At 38.5% G+C, this 18,057-nt stretch overlaps 1 protein-coding gene across 1 annotated transcript in view; it reads left to right on the top strand.

The window, feature by feature from the left end:
• The window catches only part of atrn (attractin), a 146,762-nt gene that overhangs the window by 87,682 nt on the left and 41,023 nt on the right, over positions 1-18,057 (top strand). The gene's annotated exons all lie outside the window — the stretch shown is intronic.

The following is an 18,057-nucleotide window of genomic DNA, read 5'->3' on the forward strand; positions in this document are numbered from 1 at the left end:
GGGAACAACCATCGCAATACATTTGTAGTTCTATTTATGTTTGATGCTGTGAAATTTAGGTTAAGCTGGATTTGTCTGATCAGTGTAAGAAGATTAAGCTCTGGTACTGATATCAAACTCTAGAGCAACTTTTGAACAAGTCTCTATTACCATGGATAATTACATATTAGCCCTGTCATGCATTGTGATCACTACAGTGGATTGCTATTCAGAAGCTGTTATCTTGTGTTCATGCTGGTGTTGATGGATGTGTGCAGAAGCCACTCAAAACAACTCTGTCACTGTTATGAGTTTTTACAAAATGGCGGGTCAAATTGTTGCAAGGCAATCACTCTTTTGACACAAACAGCCAATCAGTAAATGACAATCTTCTGACATCACATGGTTGGAACCCCAGTAGAGTAATATGGTACCACATCATCATTACCATTGGAAAACCCTTACAACTGTATAGTGCTGAGTAGGTTCCATCTCTAACCTGCTCTTCTTTCTGAACTGTTTTCTTTCAACCCTGAACGGACTGCGTAAAGTCACACCATAGCCCCTTAATTAGGATTTAACTAAGGCTATTTATTGCCCACATAGTTGCCCAGCATTACAGACGGCGTCATACTGACAGTCTAAACATAGTGGTGGTAGTGTGTTTGTTTTGAGCATTCTCACTTTTGACATACCTTGGGGCTCATTTTGGTCAGCAATGGTTTTCAGATTTTAACCTGTACCTCTCCTTTGCCCGGTCTCTGCAGTGTTTCAAAAGTTGTTTTGTGTTGTTTTTTGACCTCATGGATAAGTTGCCAGTGAGCTTTTGGGGCAATTTTGAAAGGCTGGCAACTTCTGGGAAATTTCACTACTGTTTCATGATTTCTCCCTTTTGTGGAAATTGGCTCTCATTGGGGTTTGTGATGTTTTCCAGACTGATGGATGTGAATCACTTTAGCTCCTTTTCCATGGGCTTAACTGCTTCTTCCACTGTCAACCTTAGCCAAATTCTCCATTTACAGAATCTGCTTCTAGGTTATCTAATAACGTCTTAGTTTTTCCAGGTCTTTCAGCCTACCTTAAGTTCAGACACAGTGGTTTTATTTATTTTTTTCCTCGAAAAATCTAGCAGTAATCAAGCCTGGGTGTAACATTGAAACAAATGCATGTGGTTACTCTGTTAATTCATCAAATGACTAGGTGAAGAACTAACTTCATAAAGGGTTGGATAGGCTATCTTTATCAGAAAATAAAATCATTTGTCATTTGAATTTCTTTGTTGCCTCCACGTTCTAAAACTCTTAACGTCTATTGTCTGAAGATGTGTGAAACTCTTTGACGGTACATTTAAAAAAATAATAATTTCAACCTTTTTTTCATGCTGAAAAATTATTGAAAAACATATATGACAAAAAATAAGATTAATGCATTGATACAGGAAGAATGACATGTTAGTGAGTCACATTAGCTGCATGGAAACTAGGGTAGTTCAGGAAGTTGGCATATCATTTTTCTTATCTAAGCCCCCCAGAATGAAAATGGGGCATTTGATCTGATGACAGTCTTTCTGTCTTTTTCTTAAGCATCAAGAGATTGCCTGAACATCGCTTACGGTCTAAGATGAGATGATGTTTAATTTCTGCAGCAGAAATGTTTCTTTGTTTTTAAAATCAAAATAAAGCCATTTTACTGTCAGGCAGGTGAAGGAAAGCCAAATGGATGTTTTTATTATTCCAGCAAGCTTCATTATTGCAACAGTTTCCTTTTCTGCACTTTAGCAAGTTAAGACCAAATGCGACTTGTTTAGCATGCAAAGGTTGTCGCAACAATGAGCAGACGTTACATTTCTTTCGTTTGTTTTAATGAGAGAAAACATTTAAATGAGGCATTTTGTTTTGTATCTTATGCTCTTTTTATTGCTCTTTGGGATTCATAACTAAAACAAATAGTTGTTGTATCTTTCAAACACGATTTTGAAGCAATCACCTTTATCCTTGAGCTTTTTGGGGATTTTATGAATTTCAGAGCGGAAAATTTCTCAGTGCTTAGAAATGTTAATGAAATGCTTGTTAAGTTGACCTGGATGTTTTCACTACCAATCTCAAGGCATTAAATGCTGCGGCGGTCATTGAAAATGATTTTGTCCAGCAGACATATTATGTCTTTCCAGAATAACTGCAACATTTTTGACCTGAGGGTTAAAATCTTGTCTAAAAGCTCCAATAACAGTGTTGGTGTATGAGGCTTCTAAGCATTTCAAGCATTTTGAAGAATTGTATGTGGCAGAGAAAAAGCTATATTTAGCCAATGGACTCGAAAGTGAAATTATGAATTTCTAGACATTGGTCCAATTCACCTGGCTCAGTGAAGATTACCTGTGAAGTTTTTGCTGCACTGCAGATTTGAAGTTTTTTTTTTTGACTTTGTGTAAAGTTGCATTCAATTGTTTTGATCAGTGTGATCTCTTGACAGATGGGAACAATGACTACTATCCTGGTTCACAGCACAACATATTGCAGATTCACAGTTGCAGTATGTTGGATCGCTCACTACCCGTTCGCCTTTGCAGTGACATGAAACCCATTCACATTGTTCACTGCAAAACACAACAATTTACAAAGTATTTTGGGTCTAGTTTCTTGTGCACTTAAAATAAGACAAAACTAACTTATAAGTGAATTTTCAGCAAGATATAGGAGCTTGTTATAAGTCAATAATTCCTTAATATTGATGAAAGATTAAGATTATTTCATTTACAATATGGAGGAAAAATGTCATTACAAATTAAATAATCTGCCAGTGAAAGTAGTACTTTTTTATTACTTGTAAGTTAGTTTTGTCTTCCAGTGCACTAAGATATTTGTACTTGAAACTAGATCATAAACACTTTGTGGGGTTTTGTGTTTTTTGCTGTGCATCACATTAAAGCATCTTTAGTTGAAATTTTATGATGGAACAACCAAGAAAAATAATAGGTTTTATTTTATTCTATTACAAATAAAATCATGGTAAATGTTTGTATTCACCTATCTTGAGTAGACAGCTTTTGCTGCCAGTTTTGCACATTTGATAACTGAAATTTTTGCCGTTTTACTTTTCTTCTTTCCATAATATCCTATGTTTTTTTTAGATTTAAAACTACACATTTAAAAAATAAGACACATCTGCACAGGACAATTTCAATAAATTTTGTCACACTGAAACACACAGAACAAGCCACAACACCATCAGTCTTGTAAGAGGCTCTAAATACAGAGTGTAGGACATTCATGTAAAGCTGCTATGCTAGGCTCAGTTTGCGGTAAACACAAAAAAAACAAAACAATAATGCCACTGTCTGACTACAACCATAATTCTAAAGCAGCACAAAAACTAAAAACCTTTATTCATTTGAGTAATCAAACTCAATGATAAAAATCCCAGACTGAGCACTGGAAGGAGATGAGAATCAAGCTGAATTGCGTAGGAAAGCAAACGCCACTCTACATCCGGTTCCTTGGAAACCCTCAAACCTCTCACTTAGTTTCTCACTTCAACTGAGCTGTTAAACATTTGCTTCTTGGACTGCAATGCTCAAAAGGCTCCAATCTGAATAGTTGAGTGTTAACAAATGAGTTTTTTTCTTGGCCTGTCAGCCAGTCTGACAAACTTTGCTGGCTAAGCTAATCCAAAGTGACGTGGAAACCTTAAAATGTCAGATTATTAGCATTGGTGAAGAATCCCTTAAACGATGGCAGCATGTAGAGTCATAGCAGATTCTCATTAGCGCCATTACTGCCTTTTGAATGACTTCCCTGGAGGTAGACTGTGTGTGCGTGGGGAGTGTTGTCGGGACTACAGGGATGTGGGGAGTGTGTGTGTATGCGTGTGTGCGTGTGTGTGTGTGTGTGTGTGTGTGTGTGTGTGTGTGTCAGTTTCTGCAGGTACACAAGTCATGCCCGTTGAAGTGCCCTTCAGCTGTCACCGTGCCCCAAACTGCTGTCATCACCCTCACCTCTGGAGGTCTCGCAGCATCCACCCCGCACCCACTCCACACTCACTCCATCACAAACCTGCTGTTGTCCAACTGGGCCCTCCGCTGCCCTAACCTTTACTCAAAATTGGCTCTGGAACTTTAAGGGAATTGGTTGTTAAAGGCAGGAGAGGTCCAAATAAACACTCTCCACTCCCCCAACAGATTGGTTGAGTTTCATTGGCGTTTATTGTACTACTGATTGAAAAAGTGTGTTTTGAAGTATTCAACTACATAATGGAAGAACAAAGAAGTCACCAGTTATCTTTTATACCATGTAAACTTTATACCAAGCTGTTGTCAGGTGGGATAAAATCACTGTCCTTCACTGTGTTATTTGTTTGCCTGTCAACATGATTACTCTAAAACTTCCAAGCTGAGTTTGAGGGAAAATGATTTAAAGGTGGAAGAGCCAATGACCATTTTTCTGTGGACGTGGATCATTTTCTTCACAAGTGCGAGGTGGGCTTCCATCCCCAATGAAGGATGATGCTCATTGAAAGGTCCTTCTTTTGTTTGGCTAAATTGAGATAATCATCTGAATGAGTTATCAAGCACTATCAGGGAAAAATGAGATCAGAGAAGTTTCTGTCTCAGATAAGACAGAATATATTTCTAAAAAGTCCACAAAAGCCTATAAAAAATTCAGTTTCTCTCATGTAGAAAAATTGATCAAGCAAAAGTCACGTCAGAACATTTTTCTACCCTATGCTGTAACCTAGAGTTTATATTTATGGATCGAGCCCGAGCCAAACCTCACCCAAAATTCAGACCAAAATAATGTGCTTATTGTCGGGCTCATGCTTGTGTGGCTTGCTTCATAAGCCTGCAGAGAAAAAAAAATCACAAAATAAAGTTGTGTTAATCTACTTATTGTAGTCTCATTAAAGGAGTAGATGGTTTAACCTGTTGAGGACAGAAAGAAGGTAAGGTACAGAATTTCATCAGACTCTTGACAAGGGCAGCGCAATAAATGCACGCGCAGCCTCCCTGCTGCGCTCCTATCAATCACACATCACAGATAATTTGCACTTTACTGCACTGTCACAACAAGCATTACAATGAAACTGGAAGATGTTCAACAAAAGCTAAAAACTGCAGCAGCTTACGCAAATTATGGTCTAAAAAGAAAAGCAGGGAAATCTAACAACTTGGGTTTACTTTGGGTTTGGGCCTGTACTATTCAGCTTAAAAAAGAAAACACAATTTGTTTAGACAACTTTTGAATTCAATTATTATTGTAGTCAAGACCACCAAGTAGAGACCAAAACTAGCGCCCTATGCTAATATTAGGTGACGTTAACTTGTTCACCAAACTAGGTGGCAAATGACTGACAAGAAATGGAAACTAGTGCCCTAAAATGTACAGAACATGCTGTATACAGGTATCTAAATTAACATAATACTGACTAAATCTCTTTTGTGAAAAATTTTAGCACAGAGGCAGATTGCTAACATTAGCTAGCTAGCTTTGCTGATGTAACTTAAACATAGCTCATCTTTCTTTGTGATTCATTTCTAAATGACAACAAAAGTTTGAAATAGTCCCCAGCATCTCTGAAAACCTTTATGCTTCCTTCTGGATGTTGTTTAGCAAATATATCCTTTATAATTTATGCTGATGTATTTCTGAAGCGCTAATCCCAGAAAACCACCACTCACTTGCTTGGAGTGCGAGTGAAGGGAGTGGGTATGGTTGACAGTGTTGACAAAAACACATAATTAGCAATGAGTCACATTATAGATTGGATTTGAATCAGTACGTTCTGCATCCTGTCAAAGCAAGGGTGTTAACAGATGCATTTGAAAAAAAAAATCTGCCTATTTGGTAATATTTCCACAGTTGTGGTCTTGAAATAAAATCCTCAATGTCCAAGAGTGAGAGAAGATGGAGTCCAAGACCGGTATCAAATATTGCAACTCTGGATTCAAATTCAGCATTCAGAACAAAAAAGAAAAAATCTGGCTTTTTTTTCTCACCAACGTTCAGTATCTTTGAATAAAATGTTGCAACGTTATTATTATTTCCAAGGCAAAATAGCATTACACCATGGGCAAATGAAGATCATTAAGTCTGCACAAAGGTGTTTGCATCACATTCGGATTGTGCCCCGACTCGTATGTCTCCTCCATGAAGTGGGTATTTTATCTGAAGAATCCTGAGCAGAAAACAAGGCAGTTAATTAATGTAGTCACTTCCTCCAATCAGAATTGCAAATGTAACTGTGACACAACAGGTGGCACAGTTACATTTGCAATTAAAAAAAAAAAATTAGTTGCATAACAAGACCCTCTGTCACAGATGTCTGGTCGAATTGGGACTTGGACACCTGAAGTATTTTTTTGGCATCAGACATCCGCCTCGCTCTACACCCACTTACGGCAGTGAAGAAAGAATATGGTTTTTTTCTGTGCATAAAAAAGAGCAATGTTTGGTCATAAAATTTTACGGCCTTTTTCCGAGCTTTGTGATTGACCTACATCTGCAGGCAAGGGAAGCAGATACTGTTCTGCTGCCTTACAGTTCATTTGCTCTTGTTCACATATTTGCCTCCTATGTTTAATGTACTATTGTGAAATAAATTATTAAAAAACACATATTCTCTACTTCATGATCACCGTTGATGGATTTTTCGATGTAGCTGGTGATGGATACTTGGGTTGATCCATTTTCCAACATCCCAGTGGATTGGCCTTAATACTGCTACAGCTGAGGCATAGTGAAAGTTTCTATGATTGCCAGTGTCCTCACCAAAGTAGAATTTCATGCCAGAACCAAGCATGGGATCACTTTTTTTGGCCGTCTGACTGTCTAGAAATCACATTTCTGTCTACTATGAGTTCCTTGATGCACACTAGGACGTAATTCTGTACTTCTTCTTACCCTTTAGATCCATGAAGGATGTATTGTATTCAGAGATGCACAGTGTTCTGAAATTCACTTTGATTTGTGTGACACCTCAGATCTCTTTTGGTGTGTTTTTCCATCACGGTGGTCGCAGGGTTTAACTTGCGCTGGAGGCTAGAGTCATTTCTTGCCATGTTCTATAAGTATTAAAGCTATAAAACCTTCCCATATTTAGACCCAGCTACTGTATGTGCCATGGCTTTGTGCTATTATAAATATCTCATCCATCAAAGGTTTCTCTTATCACTTTTAACCGGTACTTTTCATGGAGATGGTTTAGCTGCACAAATTGGATTATTTATCTCTGTGCCCATGCAGGCAGATGCCTTAATTGCACTATCGTAATTAATGAATGTCGTTTTGAGCAAAAAAATTTTTAATGCATCGCCATCCTGACCGGCTAATCTTGATTTATTAATCCTGCTTTAAACTCTGGGAGTTTTTAACGAGGCGCTCTCAACATTTTGATCGGTTGTTTGTGGTAGAATGGCATTAATTGATCGTTGTAATGTACTAGCGCCAGTTTAGTTGTTCAGTGGGGGAAAAAAACTCTTCGAAGGTCTTTTATCAGAAAAAAAAAATGCTGTTGTCATGGAAACCATGAGGTCTAAAATGGCATATACGTCGCTGTAGTGGTATTGTCGATAGAGCAAGTGGTTGGAACGTTGAAGTTCTTAAAAGCTGCAGATTTCTCTTTGTGATGAACAATTGGGGTCAGAGTTCGAATCATATCATTTTTCTTCTTCTTAGGGAACAAGTTGGTGTATTACTGCCACCTTGTTGTTGTAACAATTCATTACAACCAATTGCTCTATTTTATAGCTAGACGGTAATGTATTTAAACAAGGAGCGTCCACCGTTAAAGGTGCAGTATTGCGTAAAATTGACTTTTTGGGGGCTTTACGTCATGTTATAATGTTGTTCCCTCCTGGAGTGCTGACTTGATTAATTCGTGCATGTTTGAGAAATCCTTTAATCTCCCATGGCAACAGCTGGGCAAAATGCCTGGGTCGACCAAGCTCCGCCTTGGAGGACGAAGCTAATCCAAAAAAAAATGCTGTTTCCAAGCTTCTCCCTCACTGAGCAGCTCCTCCCTCGTCACGCCCCCACTCAGCTTCTTCAGAATAGCCAGCAGCAATTGGCAAACACCTGGTGGAACTGTGCATTTGCTCAGTTCATCATTTGAGCTACATCTCAGTGAAAAACGTTGTTGGAGGCTTAATAGAGGAGCCATATTGTGATGACGTCCTGAAGGCAGAGCTTCAGCAAGAGCAGCAGTTTTTAAAGAGACAGAGGCCCAATTTCAAGGCATTAAATTATGAAGTCAAATTTCTTTAAAGTCATATTTAACATATACAGAATTTTTATAACTGAAGTTAGCATAGTTACGTGATTGTGCTATAAAATTGTGCTGTGTGCTTGGAAAACACATAATACTGCCCCTTTAAAGTAATCATGAATTTTGTTTTTAACTTGTACATTAGCGGTTCTCAACGTGGGCGGTACTGCCCACCAGGGGGCGTTCAGAGAATGCCAGGGGGCGCTGGCAGACATTTTTACAAAAGGGGGGCTTTTGGGGGGTGTTTGGTCGAAGGTAAACTTTACACCTTATATGCACAACAATTCCAGTTTAGACTTTGARCAACTTGGTAAAACTGTATTATGTAACATTAAATCATGCTTGGCTGCAACTGTATCTATGGCAGCTCTTCTTCTATTCAGTGTTTGTTAGCTTCTGTTAGCTTCTTGGCGCAGCTCCGTTCTCCTGATAGCTAAAATCACAACACCCTCACTGTGTATCCCTCTGAAAAATGAACCCATTTAAATAAAGAAATCAAGAAATCCCTCCATGGGTGATCAATAAAGGATAAAATCTAGCAACAGGAAAGAAACTAAAGTGGACATAGTGATAAACCAAGAGAGGATAATAGTAATCAAAGGAAACTAAATGGAAATTAATGAAGAACAAAATGCAAGAATAAACTAAGAAACTAAAGTAAATACAGAGGAATAAACTGGTATGGCAAGACCTTTCGAGCAATAATTAATACGGAGGACTGTATGGCAAGAATTATTACTATTATTACTAATTATTATTATTACACTATTTCCAGATAAAAGGTAAAATAATGTTGAAATGTCATGTGTTTGTTGAGACCATATCTAGTAATGAGAATAAATATATCTTACAGACCATAACAGTAAATAACTKATCACTTATTTATGTTTTTAATTAAATTTGATATATTTATTTCTTCAATATTATTTTTCATGTCAGTGTTAATGTCATGAGGCTGATGACTCCATGACACTTTCAATTTGACTCATTAGGATTTGATTAAGAACCAGATTTGTTCTATGTAATTTCTGTCCAGTAAAACTATAAATCTATAAATCAATAGGCAGGTCTATATAAAGATAYAATCCATGTTTCTGTCTCATATTTGTATGGCATTAAAAGGATCTGGAACTTTAGTTTTTCCACTGAAAGCTCTGGTTTGCACAATAAATGCCATGTGGGTGAAGTTTTATGGATGATACTCTGATGTCCCATTCTCCTGAAGGCAGCACAGAGCTGCACCACCAGAAACCGACAAACACTGAAGAGAAGAAGATATGATTAATGTAGTTACAGTTCTATCCATGTTTTAATGTTGCAGAGCTCAGTCGTTTTGCAAATAGTTCAAAGTTTAAACTGGCATGTTGTACATCTTTTATCAGGTCATTTTGTGCAAGATTTAACAACTAGAAAATGGCACATAATAATAATTTTTCCACTCTGACTGGCTGCTGTTAGGCCTACCAATTTTAAGTTGAATGTTTATTGCATTTTTCATAGACGCCTGTGAAAATAATTTCTATTCCCATGACTTTTTTTTTCTCTGGGAAATTATTTTTGATGATAAATACAGAAAGAAGCATAAAAATCAAAACATCTACAATAGTGATAGTACTATTAATGATAAAATAATGGTCAGTGCAAAGTAGCCTGCAAATTCTTTGGTGGGGGGGCGGTGAGGGCTAGGGGGGCGCTGGCCCAAAAAAGGTTGAGAAACACTGTTGTATATGATTGAACTAACTACAACTAATAGCCGACGTCTGTTCAGATACGTGCAGCACTTTTATTGACATTTTGAACAAAAATAACATTTAAAGGTGGAATTTATATCTATCTTTACAGCACATTTTAAAGCAAATTGTAAACTTTACCCTATTTCATTTAGCTTTGAAAATCCTCTCCTCACTCCCAGCCCTGGAATTAGCCTGAAGAGCCACTTTGATTTGATTTGCGGGTTTTGGTCGGCGCCTTTGTTTCCAAACTGCTACTGATGACACCGTGTGGAAACCACTGTTGGAACAACGAAAAATCCACATTCAGCGAATAAAATCCTCTGTTTGAGGTCAAGTGTCTTAGTCGAAGCCTTTTGCCTCCCAAGTTTGTTCTGATCTCTCCAGCGCCGTCCCTTCTGGCGCTGGTCTCGCATTCATCCTCGATTCCTCCAAGTTGCGCATTACTTGCATCAGACTTACAGTGACACACATTTGCATCTATTTATGCCCTTATTCATCCCACTTAAGGCCCTGTGCCGTGGGAAACCGAGGTGATTTCATATTGTGCGGTTATTGCAGAGTCGCGGGAGTTTAGGGGTTTTGGCCCTGAGACTTGTTCTCACTGGTTGCTTTTTAATTTTGTAAAATGAGTCCAAGCTCATTGTTCTGTGACAGGTTTTTGTTTTGTTTTTTTTCTAGAAAATCCGAAAGTTGCTGTCGTAAAAAGCAAAAGTAAGCTCTTAAAGAGAGGCTTAGGAATTGAACATATTGTTAGTTATCCCCATGGATGCTAATTTTAAAAAAGTGATATAATTAAGTTTTTATTGGTGAAATTATTCAAGTTTATAAAAGAAAGTTGAATATTGGATTTATTATGACCATTTTGGTTCCATTTCAGCTATTTTCCACAGCTGACTATGAACTGCTTTGGGCTTTTCAGGCTGGTTATGCCTAGAAACCACTAAAACATTAATGCTGCATAATAAAGGATGGCAATTGAATGATTAAAACTTTAAATCCAAATATTTATCTTCTATAAAAGCTCATATTCAGTTCCATTGTCCGTCTCATAGATATTTTTGGAACTTAAAAAAAAAGCCCTGCATAGCAACAAATGGGAATAAGTTCTTACAAACACACATAGCTATTTAAATATTTTGTAATGTTTCTCTTGTCATTTAGACATCATGAAACCGAGACAACAGAAGACGTTCGGTAAGGACGCACTGATCTACTTTTTTCACTTCCGATATCGATGTGAGGTTTAGTACCGGCCGATACCGATCCGATACAGAAACAGCACTGAACTGACTTAAAATGTTAAGATTTTTAAACACAGACATACACCGTCTGACTTGCTGACTTATTTGCCAACTCTGCACATCTTCACCAATAACTTGATAATCTTGGTCAAGCATGTAAAAACAACTTTGATATGTTCAGTCAGTGCCATTAGGAGTAGAACAGACAACGTAAAATAAATAATAAGGAATGTATCAGACGCGTCAGCTTTGGCTGTTGTTTTCCGTTGGACACTCTTGACGCATCAAACGCTTAAAACTCTAGAAACAGTTTAAATCTCACTGCGCTAGACACTCAAAATGTGCCACAACGGCTTTCGACGCGACTCCACATAGACTGAATGTGAACCAGACGCGCCTGATGCTCAAAACGCTTTTGGTGTTTACGTACCATTACGCAGGTTTCATGTAAATATCTCATGTTCAGGATTTCATCAATACATCCTGTATTTTCTGTATAAACAAAGGGTAACCCAAAAAGTGGATTTTTTTTTTTTTTTTTACTAAATTAACAATCCATAACCCACCTATTAGCTTCGGGGTATTCTCTCCCGCCATGTTTGCCATACATCCGTTTCTCTGTGTTTGTGTGTGTGCCTCTGTACTGTCTGAGCCCTAATCAAAGCCTCCCTTTGAGACATGACAGCTCCTTTGAAGGAGACAGCGGCTGCCAGATGGCATTAGACCGGCCAAGCTGCAGCAGCCGTTTAATGTCGCCGAAGACGCCGGACCCTTCAGTCAGAGATGAGCGGCGGCGCAACCTGAACTGCCCGCTCGGCGGTGGAAGCTCCTTATTCCTGCCGCAGCGTTGTTGGTCAGCATGGGTGGCGTTCACCTTTCTGCCCTCTCTTCTTTTAAATGTCGTATTTCCTCTTACCCCGACGAGTCTGCCACGAGGAGAAACTAAGTGATAAATCGAGAAATGTCGTATTCTCTTATCGGCGGCCAGCAGCGGTCAGAACACATACAGGTTTCAGGCACAGCTTACGGAGGCCTGTAAGCTTCCTAATTAAAGCGGAGATCTAACAGAAGTGGCTTGTGAAGGGGAGAGGGGGAGCAATGCATCATGATGCAAAATACTGTAACAATGGACCAGCTTCCTTTGCCTCAGGGGCAGACCGTCTTCATTCTTGATTACAGAGATTTCAGGCCAGAATGTGACTGAATGGGTAACATTTTAACACTTTACCTGTAATAGATGAGACACGTCTGACTGTTGAAGGGGAGTTTCTATAAATGAAACGGTGTTGGATCTTTCTCACGTTTTGTCATGTTACAACTTTAAATTTGTTTATGAGGTAGACTCAGTTAAAGTAGCACACGGTGAAGCTCACGTTGAGCTCATGCTTCCCGGTCGTTCAGCAAAGAAACAAAATGAATCCAAATGTTGGCCGCCGATAAAGAAAGGACCGGTTGAGTCTTTCATTTTTGTAATTTCCTTTGTTTTGGTACTTGCTGCGCATGCGTACCTTCCAGAACTGTCTGCGTGTTGACGTTCAGCTTTCAGTTACAAAATGGAGAACGGCCGATGTTGGATTTGTTTTTACTTTATTTTTTCAGCAATTTTGTGGCATTTTTAAATTGACTCTGAATTGTCGCAAATGAGAATCTTTTTTTTTTTTTTTTGCAACATCACTAATATGTAAGCTTGTTCTGCTGGAAGGTAAATCTCTTCTCCAGTTTTAAGTTTTTTACAACATCCAACGGATCTTCTTTTTAGGATTCTCCTACATTTACCTCCATCCCATACTTCTCTCCAATCTGACCATCTTCCCTGGCTTTGATGATGTGATTGCAATGTAACAAAAAAAAAAAAAAAGTGAAGGGAGTACGAATATTTTTCCAAGGCGCTGTATTCCTATGAGGATGTCATATTTTCCTCCGAAACATCCTCTTGAAGGAGTGTGAACGTATCCAACATCAATAGTTGCTTCTAAAGCGCCTATAAATCTCCTCTAACTTGACATGCGCGGGCCTGTTTTGCACCCCAAGGTATCTGCACAAATACAGATCCGTACAATGCCCCTGACGTTTGTTGCCATGCCGTACATGATGCACCGTATTGTAGATTCTTTCCATTAGCGGCCAGGGAAAGGCAGGGAACTGCAGGGATGTCCTTTGATACCTTCATTTATTTATTACCCCATTAAGCTGCCCTCTTCATCCCCCCTTTCTCCTTACAAACACCTCCCTCCTCGCTGCCTTCACCGGGCCATAAATATGAATGACAGCCACAGTATCGTGGCTCAGCCACCTTTTTAAAGGATGTCACCTATTATGCCATAAAATAGGTGGAAAGTTGTTTAATGAGCTGTGATGTGTAAACCGACCTTTTCTTTTATGTTTTTATTCCCCCCTCCCAAACTAATCAAATGTTTTATGGTTAAAGGTATAAGGTGGTAATAAAGTGACATGCAGAAGAAGAAGTCATCTCTGGTGAAAAAAAAAAAAATCCTCCCTTTGAACATGAGCACATTCCCCCTGCCAGGAACACAGGCCCCCATTTCACTTCTCCCTTTGATGATTGTGTGAAGGAAGGTCCGCACATAAAAGTTTCTGAAGAATGGAAGCAGATCAGAGGGAAGATCTGAGACCCTAACAAGACAGGCTGCAGTGAAATAGTGGCGCTCTCTGACGTAAGAACTGTCACTCGCTGGTTTTGAGCACCTCTGGTTTCCTCTTTTTTTTTATTTTCCTTCGTTTAATCGTCTCTGTAAACATTAGGAGGAGGCTTTTGAATTGGGCAACTTTACGTAGACTTGTTAATGCCAGTAAATCATTACTGTTTAAACTTTACCTTTAATAACATAAAGTTATCTAATTTTTAAAGTACAATCAGAAATACTTTTATAACAAATTTATATCAGTAATGATTTCTTGGTTAATGTCAAGTTGTCATAACAAAGACATTTTGAATAATGTCAACTTTGTATTAAAAGTGTCATAATTTACCGAATGACGCTTTATGAGAACAGTCAGAAATATTCATGAAGGCTTATTCATGTTCATGACAGGAGTTATGTCATGTTTATGACAGTGTCATGACAGTCTTATTCACCCCCCCTTCAAATAAAGTGTTACCAAAATGTGTTACAGTGATAGTAGTTATAGTAGTCTGTTAATGCAAGTTTTAGTACAACTTTGCATTTAAACTTTCATTATTTGCTGAATAATGAAATGTTGGCCATTTTTTAATGAACTTTTAATGCAAGTTTTAGTGCAGCTTTGCACTAAGTTTCATTATTTACCGAATGACACTTCATGACAACAGTCATAAACATTCATAAATTATCCTTCATATTCATAAGGAGAATATGAAATGTCATGTTTACGACGGTGGCATGTCAGTCTTGCGCACAACCCTTCAAATAAAGTGTTACCAATGTTTGTAAATTCTGGCTATCACACCATTAGTTTTGTTAGATGTTTGTATTGTATTGACAAGTTGTGTGTTTTTTTTCTTGTATATTCAGTATTTATTTTAATACAAAACTTCTTTAAACCCTTTATTTGCCATGAAGTCACCGGTGTTCTCACAGACCTATTGGATAACATGTGAGCGTTTTGAGGGTGACAGTTAAGGTCTTAAGTATTTTTACTTAACCCCTTAATATTACATATAAATATATAAAATGTATAGATGATAAATACAGAAGTTCTAGTTCTTGTCAGAATCGTCTTGCAACATTTATACAAATGGAACATTTGTTTTCCAACTTTCATTTAGATTTTCAGAAGGTCAAAATTTAAAAACCTCCGGTTGAATCCCTGCGACAAACACGAGCGTAAAGTATAGTCTGTTAACAATGACGGTTTAAAGCAATATCTGTTCTGAAAATGTCCCCCTGCCTATCCAACTGGAAAATTGGAAACCCAACTGAAACAGTTTGACTGGTGGTGGTCTAATTGCGCCGTACCTCCTCTTAGTCCTTGGGTTGTGGTCTGATCCTCAAGGTGAGGATGAATCAAAACTGGCAGTAAAGTTGTTAAGCGGTCTCGCGGCTGTGCCCTTGTGTTTACGCCCTTGGCCGCCGCATACCGCTGACCCACCTGTATTTTGTCTCGCAGGTGACTGTGTCACCTAGCCCTCGCGTCTCGTCCCATTTTCTTCACCATCTTTCTCGTCTGCCCCTGGTCCATTCACTTCCTTGTTGTTGGATGAAACTGTGTGACCTCTGACCTGTGCTATGGCTGCCCATGTCTAAAGTTTCTCCAATTCTGACTGCTCCTGCTGCTCCTAAGCTAGAGCTACATGAGTATGTGCCATGTTCATAAATCTCCTCAGAGCAATGCACCAGTACCAACAAACCAATCATTGAATCTGTTTTAGATAAAGGCAACTAAAGCTGCTGTCACACCTGTTAACTTAAGGTGTTTGTGTTCAGTGGATCAAAATTAGGAAATGCCAGGTGTCTTACACTGGAGCTGATCAAATGTACAGACTCATTGAAAACTGAGACATTTAGCATTCACATTAAACCGCAAGTACGCTTTAGCATTGTTAGCTGCTCAAAGTTAGCCAGTTGCAGTTTGGCTAAATGGCTTGTTTATCATCTGTCACTTATTTTAATTTCTTTTCCTACAAAGTTCCTAAAATGCTGCGAGAGAAACAGTTTCTCTCTTTTTGTAACAGAGTGCTAGCAGCAGCCTAACAATTAGTCTTGGCTAGCTTTCTCTAGCCACATAATGTCGCAATTCAAGATCTACTTCCTTCTACTCTTCAAAATAAGAGTCTTGAGCTCAGATTTAGGGTGCTGACTTGTAAGCACACACACTAAGATGTGGAGCACATAAGCGCTAACACTTAACTAGACAAAGGTTTTTGCACAACTGTCCGTGAATAGTTAAGACCCTCGCTAAAAACACTTAACTGCCTATTTTATTACTAGTTCAAACACCAAATATACCTTGATGTGCATTAAAACACAAAGTGGATACCATTTTATGACTAGTGCAGAAGCTAAGATGTGTTGTCTTCAGTATCTCCCCTATTGGAGGCTCAGCCAATCACTGACAAGAAAAAATGTGTGCCGTTTCTGGATTGGCTGCTTTCAAACATCATATACCAGAGGGCAAAGTAGCATTGCTATCTGGAAAAAATCAGAATACTCAAATTTTCCACAAATCTGCAGGCACTTAACAAAAAAAAATTCAAATATGTTTATCCAGGAATACTTAAACAGTGCTGCAAAACAATTGAAGAACATAATGTTATGCAAATAAAACTAAAGAATATACGTGATGTATGAAGAAACTTATTGCTTTGCACGTCTTTAGTCATGGATTTTTACTCAAGTTAAAACTGGGGTATGTGACTTTTATAAGAATTATGTTTTTTACACAACTGTCAGGATGTTGTGACAGTATAGTATGAGATGGATAATGTGTTGAAAGTTTTAACAAATATGCAAAAAAAAACAACGTTTTTTTTAATAGAAGTTACATACTCCAAATCTACACCTCCATCTACATTGCAGTGGCTCAGCATTGTAAGAACATTTTTGAGGGTAGAAAACAATTCACCAAGTTAGAAAGGTAGGTAAAATATTATTTTGCCCCCATCTGCATCCTTATTAAAAAAAAAAAAAACATGTTTGTTTCTTCTTTCTGTCCTCAGGTTTGTATTGTGTTTTTACAAAAAATCTGAGAAATTCTGTAAGTTCTGCAAGATTTATATCATGCAAGCAACTTTGCATAATTTCTTTATAAACTAATTTTTTAGAAAAACAGCTTCCTCGGCTTTAATTGAGTCGTTAAACGTTAGATTCACAAAGTAAACATTACTGGCAATTAAAAAACATTACATTTTCATTCTTTAGTCATTCTCCCTTCAAAAAAAGAAAACACTTCAGCACATGTAGTTTGTTGCAGAGGCCCACACATTTAGCAGCTTATCTTGCATGCAGCGCTGTAAATGAGGCCTTCAGCAGATGGTTCTGTGTGCAGGGGCAGTAGAGTGGGAGAGACTGGCATTCCAACAGTAAGCAGGGACCCGGAACACAATGACAATACCCAGACACACACACATGCGCATACACACACGTGTCTCCATGTTAGATCAGACCCCAGCGTTGTCCGGGGGACCCTCTTGCCGCCGTGGCGACCCGTCCGCTGCAGGGCAGATGGCTGGATGCAAACGGCCAGGAGAGAAAGAGGGGAGAAAACCTATCTTTCCCCGTTTGCGTTGCAGCTGTTACCCTCCCATTCAGAGCACTTCTCCATGACGCTCTGTAATACCTAATCATTTCAGAGTCATTGGAGTGCTCTGCAAATTTCAGTCTCATCTGTTCTTCCTGCCAAAAGTGTTAAACGACCCAATCAAGGGAGCGAGTTAGTCTGTAGGACTCCCCCAGCTGCTTTAATACAGTCTGAGCTCGCCGTCCCACGTTTTTACATATCGTAATGAAAGCCAAGATTACACACACAAAACAAAGCAACAAACCGTTAACAGTTAAGGGAGCGAGGGGATAGAACACAGGAGTGTAATACCTGCATTACTTATCTGCTGCTTTCATAAAAAGAAACGTCAACAAAATGCTATTATGGCTGAGATGTCATTACATGCCACTTTATTTTTTTTATTGTGCATAAACACTAATTCTATCAAAGGAACTGGAACATTAGCGTTTCTTTTATTCTTGCAACATGACAGAAAATCTTTTCTGGTTTAAAAAATTGTGGAGGGGAATATTTCACTCCAAACTGTAACAATAAAATAAATCAGTAAAAAGTTCTGGATGAGGATTATTCTCATGCATGTGACCTCAGACTGCGTTTTGATTCCCCTCTTGATTTTGTTTCTTGCT

The sequence above is a fragment of the Poecilia reticulata genome, linkage group LG22, assembly GCF_000633615.1.
Source record: "Poecilia reticulata strain Guanapo linkage group LG22, Guppy_female_1.0+MT, whole genome shotgun sequence".
NCBI lineage: Eukaryota > Metazoa > Chordata > Actinopteri > Cyprinodontiformes > Poeciliidae > Poecilia > Poecilia reticulata.